The following is an 18,621-nucleotide window of genomic DNA, read 5'->3' on the forward strand; positions in this document are numbered from 1 at the left end:
ATGTAATTGAAAAAAATTATTTAAAAGAAAATAAACTGGTGCTTTGGATAAGAGCATCCTCCTCAACAATAACTTCTTCTCTTACCTTTCTACAAATCCAAGACTATTGTAACTCAACTTGTAGACTTAAAATTCCCTGATCTAGAAGATGCTGGAAAGTTGTGTTGAAAGATGTTAGGAAGGCTAAATTAGTATCAGTTCTTTTTTACCCTGAGAGCCCAGTATTTTGTGGTTCCAGCTCAGAGAAAGGGTAGACTACTCTTGGAAGACTCCAAGTTTTTACTTATATCCCACAGTCTTGTGAAGCATCTGAAAGCAAAAATCAGTTTTGAAGCTGGTAGGCTACAATCAACAAATATCCTTAGGACAAAAGTAGTTTTGAGAAAATGGGGTTATTTCTATCAGTTCTCATTCTCTCCCAGATTCTTCTAAGAATTTGTGATTCATACTTTACCCAGCTTCTTTAGTTACCTTTAGGAGACTTAGTTCAAATTGCCTAAATTGCCACTATATAAGCAAAATCTTGTACTAAATCATTAAATCTATATAAACAGAATAAAATAAAATGTTTTTGCTAAAAGAAACATATAGCAAACATCATACCTAATAGTGAAAGAGGAGAAATACTGCCATCAATATGAGACAAGGATGACTTCTGCCACTATCACTATTTAAAATTCAACTGGTGGGGCACCTGGGTGGCTCAGCTGGTTAAGCGTCCAACTTCAGCTCATGTCATGATCTCACAGTTAGTACGTTTGAGCCTGGTGTCAGACTCTGAGATGACAGGTCAGACCATGGAGCTTGCTTCAGATTCTGTGTCTCCCCCTCTGTCTACCCCCTGCTTGTTCGTTCTCTCTCTCTCTCTCTCTCAAAAATAAATAAATATTTAAAAAACGTTTAAATAAAATTCAACTGGTGATTCTAGACAATGCAATAAGAAACAATTAAGAAATAAAAGAAATGATCAACTACCTAGAAATTCCGTGGGAAAGCTATTAGGATAAATAATACTGTTTAGATGTCCAAATACTGGAAAAACACACAAAAATCAATTTCCAGAACCACAGAAGTTACCAACTAAAATATATAAGCAAAAATATTTCATTATTATAGAAATAATAAGTTTAGGAATAACTTAAGTAATATGATGCTTTAATCCCTATGTTTCAATGAACATAAAAAACTTGTATACTTATATAAATAGGTATCTGTGTAATAGGATCATTTATAAAAAGCTAAGACTTTGGAACATAAAACTTGACTGAAATAAATTGGTGCTCTTTTACTTTTGTTTCTTTACTTGCTTATTATCTAACTCCCTTACCTGATTATGCAAGAGGGCATGGTTTGTGCCTGTTTTGCTCATTATTATATATTCTGCATATAGTGCCTAGTACATAGGAGGTAAGATATACATATTTGTTGAAAATTATAAGTGAATGAACTCATTCAATTTTTTATAACCTTTTTAATGTTTTAAACTTTGTATGAAGTTTACATTAACAGAAATTCACGTTTTATATCAGTGATCAGTTTAAGAGGATACTAAAATCTCAAGTTCAAAATCAGATAATAAACAGTCATAACTTTGGCTTTCAAGTATTTAAAAGCAATTTGAAAGAATGATATCATAGAAACATCTACTTATAGCAAGTGACATGCCACCAAAAAAGATGGAGGGGAAGAAGTCAACCAGGTTAGTGACTACAAAATAATACCACTTGAGGAAGGACAAGGAGAATAAGAATCCCACTCCTTGATCATTAAAAAGTTATTCACTTTTGGGGCACCTGGATGGCTCAGTCAGTTAAGCATCTGATTTGTAATTTTGGCTCAGGTCATTATCTCACATTTCATTAGATCAAGCCCCACATAGGCATCTGTGCCAACAGTCCAGAGCCCCCTCGGGATTTTCTCACTCTCTCACTCTCTCCTCCTCCCCCACTCAGGCTCCCTTGTGTGCTCTCTCTCACTCAAAATAAATAAATTAGCATAAATTTTTTAAAAAAGTTATTCACTTTTGCAATCATAGAGCTATCTCCAGAATCTCATTAAATGTTGATACTTTTGTAAGTTTCTTTGTTCTCAGTAAACCTAGATTTGATTTCCTATGGGCTTTATAAAGATACTTTCAAGTTCTAAGGAGGTTCTAAGAAAAAACTTAATGCATCTACTCAAGTAAATACTTTTCAAATACATCTTTCAAATATTTTATAGCACAACACAAGAAAAGAAACAAGTACATTTAACTAGATGTCAGTTTCCATTACCTCACTTAGGTTAATGAGAAATAAATAAATATCAAGTAAAAATTACCTGAATCCACTAAAAATATGAGTGTTTTAACTGCTGTGATGCAATGTAGTGAAAATATTAGCTTCAGTTTTTCGCTTTATGATATAACAAAACTTGGATTTCAGCCGACAACTTTTATACTAGGTTTTAATCCAAAGCAATTTAGAAATAGACAAGTTAGAAACTCCTTAAAAATAAATTAGTGTTCATAATGGAAATGCTGACAGATGCTTTCTTTATAATAATGCCTGGTAAGACTACTGTATTTTAGAAATGACTATATCACAATATGTATGCAAGTGTTGTACATTAAAATGCAACAATGTCTAGCTTATAATTAAATCAAGACCATGAATAGTTCAGTAAAACATGTTGTAAGGAAAGTGTGATGTGACAAGAAAATACACTGAGTTAAAATATAATGCAAGTAAGGATTTATTCCAGCTTGCCTTTTAGAGAAGATTTAAACAAGAGGCAATATCAACATAAATACTAGAGAGAGAAGTAAAAATGTAAAAATTCAGTAAAAGCTAAAAATAATTTATTTCCAATGTGAATGGTGTGTACCATAATTACTTATGAAACCATATCCATGAGATGATCATACTCCTAGACTAAGATCAAAACATAAATTTTTAAAATATTTATATATATAACTTAAAAAAATTTAGTATTTCTGCTTTTAGAATCTTTGATCAGCTGTTCAGCTTTCTGCTGCTGCTACCTTTTCTACTCACTCTTCATACTGTGCTTGTCTTTGATTGTTACAAGCCACCATTTCCATCACCCCCTACTCCTGAACTCCCCACACCTGTATTGCAACGTAATATAGTTGTCAAAGTAATCTGGGGCCAAAAACACAGCATAAACAATTCTACCACCAGCAAAGAAATATAGTAAGCCTTTTTTTACTGAGAGGCTAAAACTAAAGAACCAACTTCATGTTTCAAAGCAAAGTAGAAACCCAGGAGCATTACATAACTTCTTCACTATAAAGCTACATACAGGCCTCCACATAAATCTCATGATACCAGTGCATCGTTCATCTTAAAACAAATAATTTGCAATGAGCTTTCTTAAATGACAAACACTATTTTCTCTAATTTCTTGTAATAAAAATATTGGATTTGCCCTTTTTTTTTTAACTTTGAAGATCTAACTGGCTTTATTAAACAAGCAGGCATCATCTCATCTAGACACAGAGGGGAGTTCCTTGGATTTGTCTTTTGCATGGGTATGTTCTAATGGGTTATTCACTAACTCAGTGGTTCTCAACAAGGGGCAATCTGTTCCCCAAAGGGCATTTGGCAATGTCTGGACATTTTTCATTGTCATGAAAGAGAGGAAGGGTGCTACTGGCATATGATGTGTATTTAGCAGTCAGAGATGCTGCTAAATTTCCTCCAATCTAAAGGACAGCCCTCTTCCCAAAACAATTATCTTATCTAATATATCAATAAAGCCACTGTCAGTATTGAGTAATCTTCTACTAACTCCTTTGTTTTCTTACCAAGCAGTAATTTCCCATAGTTTCCCTCATCTTTAACCCAAATAAATACTCAAACGATCAACCAAAATTAACTCATGCAGATGACTTCCAAGAATAAGTGACTCATTCATTCATTCAACAAATATATGAGGCATAGTACTAAGCACTGAAGATACTGTAGTGACCAAGAAAGACAAGATCTCTACTTGCATGCAGCTTATGTTCTAGTGATTGCCAGGATGAAGAAATCTTCAAACTAAGTAAAAAATCTTCAGTGCCTCATACATGCTGGCAAACTGATGCAGCTGCGTGGAAACAGTTCCCACTGACAGAGCATTCTATTTTTGAAACTGTCTTTATTACAATAAGCCAAATAATCTTTCTATAGTGTTCACCCTTTGATGAGAGTTCTGCTCTCCTGAGTCATAAAAAACAAATCCCTGTTCCATAGGACAATCCGTTAGAGATTTAAAGACAGTTGTCCCGCATCTCTGAATTTTGTCTCCTAAAAGTTAAAATGATTCCACCAGCACCTCCAGCAACCCTGATGTAGAGCTTAATGCCTTTAAGACATGAAGGAAATGAGTAAAAACACTAAGGTTTTACAAGAATTTAGGCCGTTAATTAGGAATTGTTAACTTTTCTTGAACAATCTTGCCTGAACCCACAAAACTGATTTTAATGAGAATATAAATGTAGTAACTCTTATGTACAAAGCAATATAACTGACACTGCAGATGCATTATCACAATACTATCTTCACTTGAAATGAAGAAATAGGCTCAGAAAGATTAAAGAAATTTTTCCAAGATTACAGCCTTGTCCTAAGCCCATACTCTTTTTGCTACACCATATTATCTAAAAACTGTGTTGGTTTTCTATTTCAATTCAATCATTGAGTTTTCATTATTTCCATCAATCAGTTTAACACTGAAGCTAAATCTCAGAGTAGTTTATGCTTACATAAAGAAGAAGCTTGTTCTAATAAAAAAGCATGGTAATAATGAGTGCCTTATATTAAGAATAAACATACTCTTGTATGCTTACCATGATGAGCACTGAATACTATACAGAATTGTTGACTTACTATATTGTATATCTGAAACTAATATAACACTATATGTTAACTATACTGGAATTAAAATAAAAACTTAAAAATATATATGTGTGTGTGTGCGTGTGTGTGTGTGTATATATATATATGTATATGTATATTCTTGTATTACTTATGCAACTATCCATACAGATACACACAGGTAAGAAAGAGCTCTCAGCGCTGACTGACAAATGGTCGCTATCTGTTCTTCATTCATTCTGCTATAAGTAACAATTAATGAATGTAATAGATTAGCAAATTCTATGTAATACATGCTTTCACAACTTGCTATATTAAGAAAACAATCTCATTAAGAAAGACAATATTCACTGGAAATCTATATACATATTAGCTATACTGGATTAACATACAATGCCAAAACCTCTTAAAACTCATTCAAAGAAGTCAGGCAGTATAATATAATGGCAGAGATTACATAAAACAGATTAGATTTGTAGCACTGAACAGCCTCAAACTCTCTGGACGTCACTGTTCTAACCTAAAACTGGAGGAAATAATGGAACCTATCTCACAGGGTTGTTGGAGTACTGTATCTACTTCCACTGTTCTCATCCCTTTCTTCCCACTCCCCTTACTTCTATTCTCTACGCACACTGCCAAAGTTATCCTTTCAAAACAAAAACTAGATCAAATCACTCCATTACCCAAAAATGTCCAAGGGCTTTCGTCATATTTGGAATAATTCAAAATCCTCACTACAGCCTGTGAGATCCTAGATGATCTAGTCCCTGGCTCTCTTGCTCACTTTTACACTTGTTCCCTCCACTTTGAATGTTCCCCCAAATACCCTGGATGGCTCACTCTTTTCTTCCATTACAAGTCTGCATTAAACACTGCCTTCTCAAATAAACTTTCCCTAATCATTATATATTTTTTTCCAAAGCATTGATCGCTAACCAATATTATATTAGGTTTTTGCTAAGTGCTTGTTCCTGTCTCTACCCACCAAAAAGAATGATCCACGGAAGCAAGATCTCTGTTTTACCACTCTATCTCCTGCACCAAGCATGGTACCTAGCACACTGTAGGTGTTCAACGGCCAATGCATGAAGTTAAATAATGCAAGTGAAGAGCTTAGCACAATGCTTGGCAAACAGAAAAGATCCAACAATGTTAGCTGCTATTACTATAAATTACTAGTATTTCTGTTATTTGTCATATATTCATTAAACAAACCATCACTGAACACTTTGTGCCAGGCACTGTACTGGATAATTTTTTAAATGTTGATGTTGGGCATTGGAGAGTGTTTTTGAAAACTAGCTAGAGAGCCAGACCATAAGATGATAATTCCAATTCATAAAGTAATTAAATGCCTCCAAAAGGCTTCTGGAATTCTATTCCTGACAGATTATTCCTTTAACAGGTTATTCCTTTAAGCTGATCTGGTTAGATCCTATGAGCTTATGTACAATACTAGGCCATAGCAGTCATTCACAAAATGTTAACAGTAAGGCACTATAATTTCCTTGTTTGGTTTTTTTTCAGGCTGTTGGTTTTTCTTAAAACTAAAAACCAAGAGACTTTCTCTGGCCATGAACAATTACAAAATATGTAAATCACCAAAGTTACCCAGAGGCAGTGAATGTACTAACAGTTCAAATGAGAGACAGCTGAGGTGTAATAAAAAGTCACTTCACAGCTATATGTGACCTTATGCGAGCTATGCAGCTTTTCTCTATGTTTGCTTCCTTATCTGCAAGACAGGAAAAGAAGAATGCCTCATAAAAATATTATGAAAATGAAATAAAATTAAGGAGGTGAGAATTCCAGGCACAAACTAAATGTCTGCTCTCTTGGCTCATAGAATATAAACTCAACCAATAGTGCAGAATCTACTGGAATACTTTACACTTTTATGTAAGGTCCAAAATATTTGGCATAGATTCAATATATGTTGGCCTTATATTAAACTGTGCAGGGGGAAAATACCTAATTCCCCAGTGTTTTGATGGTAAAGGAATCAGAGAAACTGAGCATCTGTCTCAGGTTTTGTGAGGCACTAATGAAGTGAAAATGATAACCACACATTTTACAAATGGGAATCAGCATTTCTCCAGCTTGAAAGACCCCTAACATTGTCACTATTCATATGACTTCTTAAAATTCATGTCATTTTTTTTATTCATTTGTTCATTCAGTCAACACACCTTGAAATTCAATTACAGGCCATGCACTATTCTAGATGCTAGAGAGGAAAAGAACAAGGCTTGGTCCCTTCCTACCCATAAAGGAATTCAAGGGCTTTTTAAAATAGTTAATCTTAAAGGTTATAGAAGCTCTGAGGAGAAAATCAATTATATTTTAGAAAAGGCTTTAAAGCAGAGCTGTCCAATAGAAGACTTTGCAATGAGGAAAATGTTCTTTAATATGTGCTGCCCAATACAATCGTCATTAACTACATGTAGCTATTGAACACTTAAAATGCAGCTAGTATGACTGATTCTATTTACTTATTTTGAGAGAGACAGAGACAGTGTGAGCAGGCAAAGGACAGTGAGAGAGAGAGACAGACAGACAGACAGACAGACTTCCAAGCAAGTTCTGCACTGTCAGCACAGAACCTGATACAGGGCTCAAACTCACAAAACGGTGCGATCAAACCAAGAGTCCGACACTCAACTGACTGAGCCACCCAGGCACCCCAATTTTTTTATTTTAATAGCCACATGTAGCACGTGGTTACTGTATAGGACAGCAGAGCTTTACAGAATGGGTACTATCTGAGCTTAAGTCTTAAAAGAAGGGAGTAAGGAATTACCAGGGTGAGGGAAAGTCCACAGGAAATAGAAAGAGCACAAACTACATAAAGGTCTATGAGAACCTTAATGTGTTCAGCTAAGGCTGCCTGTGATATGCAGACTGTGGAAAGGAGAAGAGAGAAATAATGTTAAAGGGTTAGACAGGGTCAAAATATGAATGCCCTTTAATATCACACGAAGGAATTAAACTTTAAGCAGCAGTGGGGAAAACATCAAAGACTTTAAAGCCAGGTAATGTATGACCATACCTATGCTCTAGAAACACAGTTTTCACCCTAAGATAGGTAATACACTGAAAAAAGAGACCAGAGGTAAAAAAGATCAGTCATATATGAGGCTACTACAATAGTCCAGGTTAGAGGCTGAAGACTCAACAACTGCAATCACAGTGAGAATGGAGATGAAAGAATGAATTCAAGAGACATTTTGAAGATAAAATTAGTAAGATTTAGAGAAGTCTGAGATATAGCAGACAAGAGTAAAAGAAAGTTAAAACTTCTGAGGTACTAACCAGGAAAAACAGATAATTTAGGCACTTTCTACACTGAATGGATACAGAAAGTTTACAGACTCCTGCTTAGAGCTGTTTATAAGAAAACAATATAAATATCCACTAATAGTTTAAAAGTTAAATAAATTATGGAATTATTTAAGATAGGATATATTTCTAAGTCATTTTTAAAGACTATATGATACCAGGGTAAAATGTTCATGATATGGTAAATAAAGTCAGTACATTACAAAGCAGCACATACAGCATTGTCCCAAATTTGTTTTATATACTGGTAGATTTTTTTTAAGTGAAACAATGTGCCAAAAGTCAATAGAAACTAACTTTGATAGCAGGGTATAATTAGCAGGGCCACTATAATTTCTTTCTTGAGCATTTTTTTTTTCTGATTATCTACAAAAACCATAGAATATTTTTCCTTAAAAATGAACTTTTGTTCTACAGCACTGTACCTTAAGCACTGGGGCCTATGGTAAATCTCCAAAACCTGTAGCTGTGTCACAAACAGAGGGAATCTGACATGACCAGGCTCCAATTCTATGCAAGTTCATTATGGGAGACTAAATTCACAGCAAACTGAATAAAGCAGGAGTTTTGCCCCTTTTGAAAAATTTAGCACAATTACACAGTATAAAATGGATAACTTCCCACTTAGTTAATTAATAATGTCTTTTCACATATGGTTTATGTCTGTACACATACAACTACCAGCGGGAATTTGGTATAAACCTGTATTTTATTCTGTGTAGTCATGCAAAAAAAATACTTATTCTGCTCATACTCAATTTCAATTACTCAAGTTCATTTGATATAAAGCAGACCCTGTATGCTGAAAAAGTGGCTGAGCAATACTAATCTTTTTTATACATAGATGGCAGCCCCTTTCTGCACTTAACAAAACCTGGCTTTCCAAGTTCTAAATTTAGATTTACAAGGAAATCCTGACCTGGCAGAGATAAGCCTACTATAGAGGCATATGGCTGTGACAAATCCTCCTACATCCTGGATGTGAATAAAATACAAATTAGGTAAGCAATATGATAACTTTCTTCATTAAATAGGAAATGAATAGATTTTTTTCAACTATAAATTTAATCACTTTACTTTGCCATAAGATAGGCTGTATGTGTGTCGAGAAACGACATGTACATTAAAAAGAGAATCTCAAACTAATATTTCTAGCCATAATGACAAGCCTTATTCTAATCATTTTACAGAAGTTGAAAATAGAGCTGGAATTAAAAGCATTTTTCCATTTTAGAGGTCTAGAAACCTGGTTTTATTTCCTTAACTAAACTTAGTTGCATATCTTATTTGTATGTTTTCTATGAGAACATACTGGTAGAGAGGCAGTATTTTCTCTAGGACACTTGTAAATAAGCCCTAGAGCTACATAGTAGAAATGGGCTCATTCAACAAATATAAAAAAATCGATCAAGGTCAAACAGTGAGACAACAGCATACCTAGGACCACAGCCAGATCTCTTGGCTTGAAATCTAGTGTTCCACTCTGACAAGATTACAGGTCTTAAATTAAAATATATTTTCTCTGAAAGCTGAAATAAGGAATACATTTGAGGATACTAGTTAGTGACACTTGGGAAACATCATCTGGCTCTCAAATCCAGAAAATGCCTTAGATGTTTTGGCTAACTACCACATACTGCATAGTGGGCAAGAGTCACTGAAATAATCACTTCACAAACAAAGAGAATTCAGAAATCTGCAACAGCAATTAGCCACCAGTATCTTACTATGTTTCTGTGATGTCCATTTCCATGGAAACAGAAAAAGAAGTAAGAGGCAGCCAAGAGAAGAGATGTCAGAACTTGTCAGGTTCAGTGGCTAGAGCTGAAAGCTGCAAATGCCATTTTTTTCCAAACAGTATCAGCTGACTTCTGGCACATAATCGATTCTCAAGTTAGGCAATGTCAGCTTGCTTGGAGAAGCATAAAGCTAAAGAACAGACTTAGGTTTCTGTTTTGCTTTTAAGGGCTTGGATTAAGGGGGAAGGAGATACAAATTAAAAGCAAACTATTCAAAATTTTAAATTCCTAGGAATGCAATAGAATTATTTCAGATTTCACAAAATGAACAAAAGGATTTCTTAGCTGACGGGGAAAAATATAGGACTACCACAGAGCATTATGTGGAATGAACAGCAACAGGGTAGAGACAGGGAAGAGACAGAGGCAGAGGAAGCAGCATGTACAAGGGCCTTAGACAAGAGAGTGGGTGGCCCTTTCACACTGCAAACAGATAAGAGCTCTTAGGGTGGGGGAAGAGTTATCATAGAAGGCTTTCTCAAAGGAGGTGACATCTAAACTAAGACCTGAAGGACATGGTGGAGTTATAGAATACTCTTTTCCAGCAAGAAAGAAGAGCGTGAGGGAAGTCCTACAGGCAAGAAAGAAGAAAATGAATCCAAGAATAGCAAATAATTTAGGACAGCTGGAGCAGAGAGTGGGAGTAGGGGAGTAAGCTGTGATCAGATCAAGAAGGGCCTTATTTCCCAAATTAGATTTTGAACTTTTGTCCAGAAAACAAGTTGTCACCAAAGAGTCTAAATCAGGAAAGTAACATGAAGAGATCTGCATTTAAGAAAGATTAGTCAGAATATCTCAGATTACACAGGGATAGAGATGTGCAGTTTGTTAGAGCTCGCCTCACGGGGAGAGATAGGGTTGACTGCCCTAGAGATAGAACAGGACATAATGAATATGAGCAGTAGGAGAAAAAGAAGGATGGGCTCAAGATGATATCCAGGAGTTTGGCCTTAAGAGCTACATGGATGAAAGTGCTCATCACTGAGTCTCTGTCACAATAAGGAAGGAGGAGTTTCACATGTCTGTGGGATAGTGAAGAGTTCTAATGTGGACTTCTAGACTTTGAAGTATCCATAAGACTGTCAAGCAGAGCTACTCACTAGGCAGTTGCACATGTATCTACAACTCAAGAGAGATATGGGGGATGAACATATGTATCTGGGCTTCGGGAATGGATGACATTGCCCAAGCAAAGCACAAAGTCAGAAGAGATTCCAAGAAATCTTCAAATGTTGCCGCACTATTTACTAATTATATGACCCAAGGTCACTTAGTCTCTAAGCCTGTAAAATTGGGATAGTTATACATCTGCTGAGGACTAATATTTTGAAAATGAATAGAGGAAGAAGAAACTACAAAGCAGATTGAGAAAGAGAAGATAAAAAAGTACACAGCATAGGAGAATGCAATGTGATGGAAACTAATGGAGAAGAGTAATTTAAGATTAAGGTTAACTGATCAAATACTGCAGAGAGATCAATTAAAATAAGAACTGAAAAGTACACAAAACATTAAAAAAAAAACAATGTCTGGTGACCCTGGCTAATGTACAGTAAAGATGAATATAGACAGAAGTAGACAGTAGATAAGGGAGTAAGAGAGACACTTCTTTCAAGAAGCTTGGCTACAAGGGAGAAGGAAAATTAGACTACAGTACCTAATGTAGTGAAAACAGAGTTGCTTATTCGTGGGGGGGTTTTAAGGGAGAAACTTGTGCATTGTAAGTTAAGATGCCTTCAATTACAAGTAATAGAAAATGTACTAACAATGCCTAAACCAGTGGACGTTTATTGTTTACTTAACAAAATGTCTGAAAAACTGCTAGGTTTTGTCTGAATCTCAGTGATGTCATCAGACCAAGGCTCTGCCACAAAATGGCTACCAGTGCCAAGCATCATGTCCATACAACATATTTCCAACAAAAAGAAAGGGGAATTACAAACCGTGGACTTCTGTTAGGAAGTAAAATACCTTACCCAGAGTCCCATACCCCAATCAAGCTATCCTTCATATCTCATTGGTTAGAATTAAGTCACATGGCTGGCTACTCTTACCTATAAGAGAAGCCAAGAAACTATCTGACTTTCTAGTATTGCAAGGCAATAAGGAAGAAGAGGATGAAAATGACTTTTCATAGCCAACCAATACTGTCTGCCATAAGCATGTTTATATACTGATGTGAAAGAGTTAATAGAGAGAAGCCAAAGACACAACAAAAGGAATGAGGACAAGAATGAGTTTAGATACAGATAAGGTTGTAAGAGGGCTGGATGAGACCTGAAGTTTATAACACATAAATTTAATTTTCTTTGTGAAGCAGAAAATCAAATCATCCAATAAAAGTCAAGAGGGAGGCATAAGGAAGGACAGAGGTCTTCAGAATAATGAAGCAGATTTTTAAATAGTTTCCATGAGGATAACAGGTTTCTAGGCATGACAAAGAAAAAAGAATAAAAGAAAAAACTTTTTACTGTGCAACAGTAAAACTACTTTTACTGTAATTACTGTGCAACAGAAAATTCAATATCAGAAATCATTAATTCAGAGTGCCACTTACAACAACTTCTTTAGCAGCACCCAGCAGACTGAGAAGAAAAACAGAGAAAGCTGAATCCACTCTAGACCGGAATTGAGGTAGGTGGTACAAGGAAAACGTAGGGGTACAAAGGAGATGAAGTTATCAGCAAGGCAGTGTAATAATGGGTCATGTATATCAATGTTAGGAAAGAAAAGACAGGCAGAGTGGGACAGCCAAGGAACCTGAGGTGTAGTGACCATAACAAGAAGGAAGAAAGGATAAGAAGTTATGGTAAGATAAGGACAATAAATACTACCAGGAGACAAGATTGAGGCTGCACCCTGAAAACAGATGGCTGAAGTAGAACAACAGTTAAGGGTACTCACACTAAGAAACTAAAGAAATTGAAAGGCTAGGATGTTAACTAGATTGTCTACATAGACTCTGAAGTCATCCAAGAATGGTGGCTAGAAGTGAAGTAGAAAGGGTCAATGTCATTTTTCTTAAGTTTTTAAATTTGTTTTGAAAGAGAGAGAATGAACACATACATGAGTGGGGGAGAGGCAGAAAGACAAAATCCCAAGCAGGTTCTATGCTGTCAGAGACTAATGTGGGGCTTGGTCTAGCAAACTGTGATATCATAGCCTGAGCTGAAATCAAGTCGGATGCTTAACCAACTGAACCACCCAAGCTCAGAAGTGTCATTATCTTTAAGAAATGAAAAATGGTGATCAAAGAAGAGAAGGAGAAGGTGATTATACTTTTAATAACCAAGATTATCAAAGATAATATAATTGTGGAGGAGTGTTAGAGCAGAAGCTGTCCTCATAAACAAGGAATATGTCAAACCTCATCCCAAGCCCAGGGGTAGACAGTAAGCAAAAGAATGAGCTGCATCCACTTAAAAAGACTTCATGAAATGCACTGTCTACAAAGAATAGTAGTTTTAGTTAAGGTAAAGAGAGGAGTTTTCAGTTAAGGCTATTAAGGAGAATTCATTTAATACAAATTGGAACTCAAAAACCGCAAAAAAAAGTTTGGGAGGAAAAGAAAACAAAGTGTAGGTTTAGGAGGAGGAAAGTCCTCAACAGTATAAAGAAGAGAATTTTCTTTTTTTTTTTTTACATTTATTTATTTTTGAGAGACAGAGTGAGACAGAGCATGAGTGGAAGAGAAGCAGAGAGAGGAGACACAGAATCCAAAGCAGGCTCCAGACTCTGAGAAAACATTTAGCACAAAGCCTGATGCGGGGCTCGAACTCACGAACTGTGATATCATGACCTGAGCTGAAGTCAGATGCTTAGCCAACTAAGCCACCCAGGCTCTCTGAGATGTTTCTTTTATATGACCAGTCAGGCATGTATTTGGGGAATTATCAAGAGTGACAGGAATATGGGTGTAAGAGAATTAGAAAGCCTTAAGTATCCAGAATAATTAGTCCCAGCAATCTCTCTGGCTGGAAAACTCCCCCAACCAGACCAATGACACTTTTCAGTAATTCCCATTCTGAGCTACAATACTTAGAAATTCTCAGTAGTATTTCCAAAACACTAGATTAATATCCAAATTTAGCTTCAGATGTAGATTCATTCTGGAAACCAGTGTTATTCACATTATATCTGAACAGTAAAGAATTTAACCTTGTCTTAAAAAGTACCCCAAAACTAGTCTCTGAACTTTAGCTCTTTAGTTATCTCTAAAGTCTTTGCTTGTGTGGGGCCTTGGGCTAGCCAGATATTAACAATGTGATTTAGGGTGGGGGCTTGGGTCCTGCTCAGAGCAGCTAGAGACTAGAGACTGAGATCACCCACATGAACAATAAACTGTGACCATGTCACAGAATCCCAATAAAAATTCTGAATACCAAGGCTCAAGTGAGCTTCCTCAGTTGGTAATACTCCATGCACAGCATCACACACCAACGCCAGGAGAGTAATGTGTCCTCACACCACAGAAAGAAGACAATGGATGCTTTGCATTTGGTAATTACCCAGATGCTGCCCAATGCACTTCTTCCCTTGACTGATTTTAATCATTTCCTTTCCCTGTAATAACCATACCTATGAGGAGTATTGAACCTTCGGTGAGTTCTGTGGATCCTTCTAGAAAATTAGTGAATCTAAGGGTGGTTTTGGGAACCCCTAAATTTGTAACCGGTGTCAGATGTGAGGACAGTCTTGTGAGAACTACCCCCTCTAGCTTCATATTTGGTCTAAACTCTGCAATATTTGTTCTCTCTAAATCAATCTGTTTGCAAGAGGAAAACAGGATTTGAAAAGAAAATGTCTAACTGAAATTTACCAGCATAGTAATTAGTCTACTGACTAATGGTCATGTGTTCCATAAATTTGTCTAAGCAGTGAAGAAGTCTCAACAATTAAACATTGAGAAAAGAATTGCTGACTTTAATTTGGATGTAATAGATACATGCTATGTCACTCACAGAGAAAGCCATTTCCTTTTACTGAATTACAGCTTGTTTTCGCTAACTCCTTAAGAAATTATACCTCAGTGAAATATGATCAAGTCCAAATAATGAATACCTGTAAAACAATTTTAATTAATTAATTTATTTTTAAAATGTTTATTTATTTTTGAGAAAAAGAGATACAGAGAGCAGGTAAGAGAGAGACACAGAATCCCAAGCAGTTCCAGGGTTTGAGCTGTCAGCACAGAGCCTGATGTGGGGCTTTAATTCATAAACCATGAGATCATGACCTAAGCCGAAATGAGATGCTCAACTGACTGAACCACCCAGGTGCCCCCAATTTTTAATTTAAAAACATTTTATAAATACTATAGTTTATAAATAAATTATACTACTGCAGTTACTGACATAACATAAAAGCATTTGTCAAACTTTTCACTGCCAAACACTACTAAAAAGACTTTATAACTCACCCTCCACATAAAACTGCAGCAAAATAACATATTACCTGAATTAACAAAAATGGAATTAAGTATAATGAAAAAGTGGAATTTAAATAATAAGTGTCAAACTTAAGAGATTTACAAAGACATTTTCTCAGACATGCCCTATAATGTTCAAAGTAAATAAAAAATCTGCAACCGACAAAGGAAAACTCTTAATATGTTAATATCAATTAACATTTCAATAATGTTAAAGATAACTTTAAAGTGAAAACTTGAACCTTCTAAAACTTTAGTTGTACAGTTTAAAAATTCAGTCTAGGGATGGACATCTGGGTAGCTCAGTCAGTTAAACATCTGACTTTGGCTCAAGTCACGATCTCACTGTTCATAGGTTCAAGCCTCACATGGGGCTCTGTGGTGACAGCTCAGAGCCTGGAGCCGGCTTCAGATTCTGTGTCCCTCTCTCTCTCTGCCCCTCCCCTGTTCGTGCTGTCTCTCTCTGTCTCTCAAAAATAAATAAATGTAAAAAAAATGCTTTTTTAATTCAGCCTAGGAAATCAGAGATATTACTTATTGGGTGCTACCCAAGTTATTTCATCTCTTTATGCCTCAGTTTCTTCATCCGCAAAGTAACAATAGTACTATTATACCAGAATTGTGTGGATTAAATGAGATAATACTAGTCAATAGTGCTTATACATAGTAAACACCCAATAACAGGTAGATGTTTTTAGCAGTATGGGATTATCTAAGGATAATACATTAATTATATGTTTTCTACATTCAAGTAACTAATATACCCAACTTAAGACTCTATCAAGACAGGGGTACCTTGTGTGGTTCAGTCAATTAAGTGTCCGACTTCTGCTCAAGTCATGATCTCACCATTTGTGAGTTCAAGCCCCACATCAGACTCTGTGCTGACAGCTCAGGCAGAGCCTGGAGCCTGCTTCTGATTCTGTGTTTCCCTCTCTCTGCCCGTCTCCCACTCACACTCTGTCTCTCTGTCCCTCTCAAGAATAAATAGACATTTAAAAAAATTTTTTTTAAAGACTATCAAATAAACTAATCAGGTCTAACATATTTGTTTCTATAAATATTTTATAGGCTTGCCATAAACACAAAAAAGTTTTCAAATGTTTTAATTCATCATGAGTTGTTTCTTTTTGTCAACATAAAATTAACTGATATGTAAAACAAGTATCACACACAACCATTATGAATGTAAATTAGTACAGCATTATTTTCAAATTATGAATGATCATATAGCATTGACAAATTTAAAAAATCAGTAAGCAAAGGTTTATAGGAACAAAAAGAATCTATGGTGACAGGTCTCATGCCTTTCATAATTACAATTTCTCTAAAATCTAACCACTGAAAGAATGAATAAAGTTAGAGGGTAAGTGGCTTTAATAAGCAAACAGACACTGACAGTCTTTGAAATAACTGACACCCTGAGATTTACACATTGGGAAAAATAATCTGGCAGTCTCTGAGCAAATAATGAGAGGGAGGATTAAGTTAGTGATATAGGAATCAAAGAGAATGAACAAGACTGCCAAAACTGCCACCAGCAGCTTAAAACAGTCTTANACATAAAAGCATTTGTCAAACTTTTCACTGCCAAACACTACTAAAAAGACTTTATAACTCACCCTCCACATAAAACTGCAGCAAAATAACATATTACCTGAATTAACAAAAATGGAATTAAGTATAATGAAAAAGTGGAATTTAAATAATAAGTGTCAAACTTAAGAGATTTACAAAGACATTTTCTCAGACATGCCCTATAATGTTCAAAGTAAATAAAAAATCTGCAACCGACAAAGGAAAACTCTTAATATGTTAATATCAATTAACATTTCAATAATGTTAAAGATAACTTTAAAGTGAAAACTTGAACCTTCTAAAACTTTAGTTGTACAGTTTAAAAATTCAGTCTAGGGATGGACATCTGGGTAGCTCAGTCAGTTAAACATCTGACTTTGGCTCAAGTCACGATCTCACTGTTCATAGGTTCAAGCCTCACATGGGGCTCTGTGGTGACAGCTCAGAGCCTGGAGCCGGCTTCAGATTCTGTGTCCCTCTCTCTCTCTGCCCCTCCCCTGTTCGTGCTGTCTCTCTCTGTCTCTCAAAAATAAATAAATGTAAAAAAAATGCTTTTTTAATTCAGCCTAGGAAATCAGAGATATTACTTATTGGGTGCTACCCAAGTTATTTCATCTCTTTATGCCTCAGTTTCTTCATCCGCAAAGTAACAATAGTACTATTATACCAGAATTGTGTGGATTAAATGAGATAATACTAGTCAATAGTGCTTATACATAGTAAACACCCAATAACAGGTAGATGTTTTTAGCAGTATGGGATTATCTAAGGATAATACATTAATTATATGTTTTCTACATTCAAGTAACTAATATACCCAACTTAAGACTCTATCAAGACAGGGGTACCTTGTGTGGTTCAGTCAATTAAGTGTCCGACTTCTGCTCAAGTCATGATCTCACCATTTGTGAGTTCAAGCCCCACATCAGACTCTGTGCTGACAGCTCAGGCAGAGCCTGGAGCCTGCTTCTGATTCTGTGTTTCCCTCTCTCTGCCCGTCTCCCACTCACACTCTGTCTCTCTGTCCCTCTCAAGAATAAATAGACATTTAAAAAAATTTTTTTTAAAGACTATCAAATAAACTAATCAGGTCTAACATATTTGTTTCTATAAATATTTTATAGGCTTGCCATAAACACAAAAAAGTTTTCAAATGTTTTAATTCATCATGAGTTGTTTCTTTTTGTCAACATAAAATTAACTGATATGTAAAACAAGTATCACACACAACCATTATGAATGTAAATTAGTACAGCATTATTTTCAAATTATGAATGATCATATAGCATTGACAAATTTAAAAAATCAGTAAGCAAAGGTTTATAGGAACAAAAAGAATCTATGGTGACAGGTCTCATGCCTTTCATAATTACAATTTCTCTAAAATCTAACCACTGAAAGAATGAATAAAGTTAGAGGGTAAGTGGCTTTAATAAGCAAACAGACACTGACAGTCTTTGAAATAACTGACACCCTGAGATTTACACATTGGGAAAAATAATCTGGCAGTCTCTGAGCAAATAATGAGAGGGAGGATTAAGTTAGTGATATAGGAATCAAAGAGAATGAACAAGACTGCCAAAACTGCCACCAGCAGCTTAAAACAGTCTTA

The 18,621-nt window shown here is 35.5% G+C and overlaps 1 protein-coding gene across 2 annotated transcripts in view; it reads right to left on the reverse strand.

Annotated features, from left to right (window-relative positions):
* The window catches only part of NUBPL (NUBP iron-sulfur cluster assembly factor, mitochondrial), a 211,598-nt gene that overhangs the window by 90,331 nt on the left and 102,646 nt on the right, over nucleotides 1-18,621 (reverse strand). The window lies entirely within an intron of this gene.

This window comes from Crocuta crocuta, unplaced genomic scaffold (assembly GCF_008692635.1).
Source record: "Crocuta crocuta isolate KB4526 unplaced genomic scaffold, BGI_CrCroc_1.0 scaffold116, whole genome shotgun sequence".
NCBI lineage: Eukaryota > Metazoa > Chordata > Mammalia > Carnivora > Hyaenidae > Crocuta > Crocuta crocuta.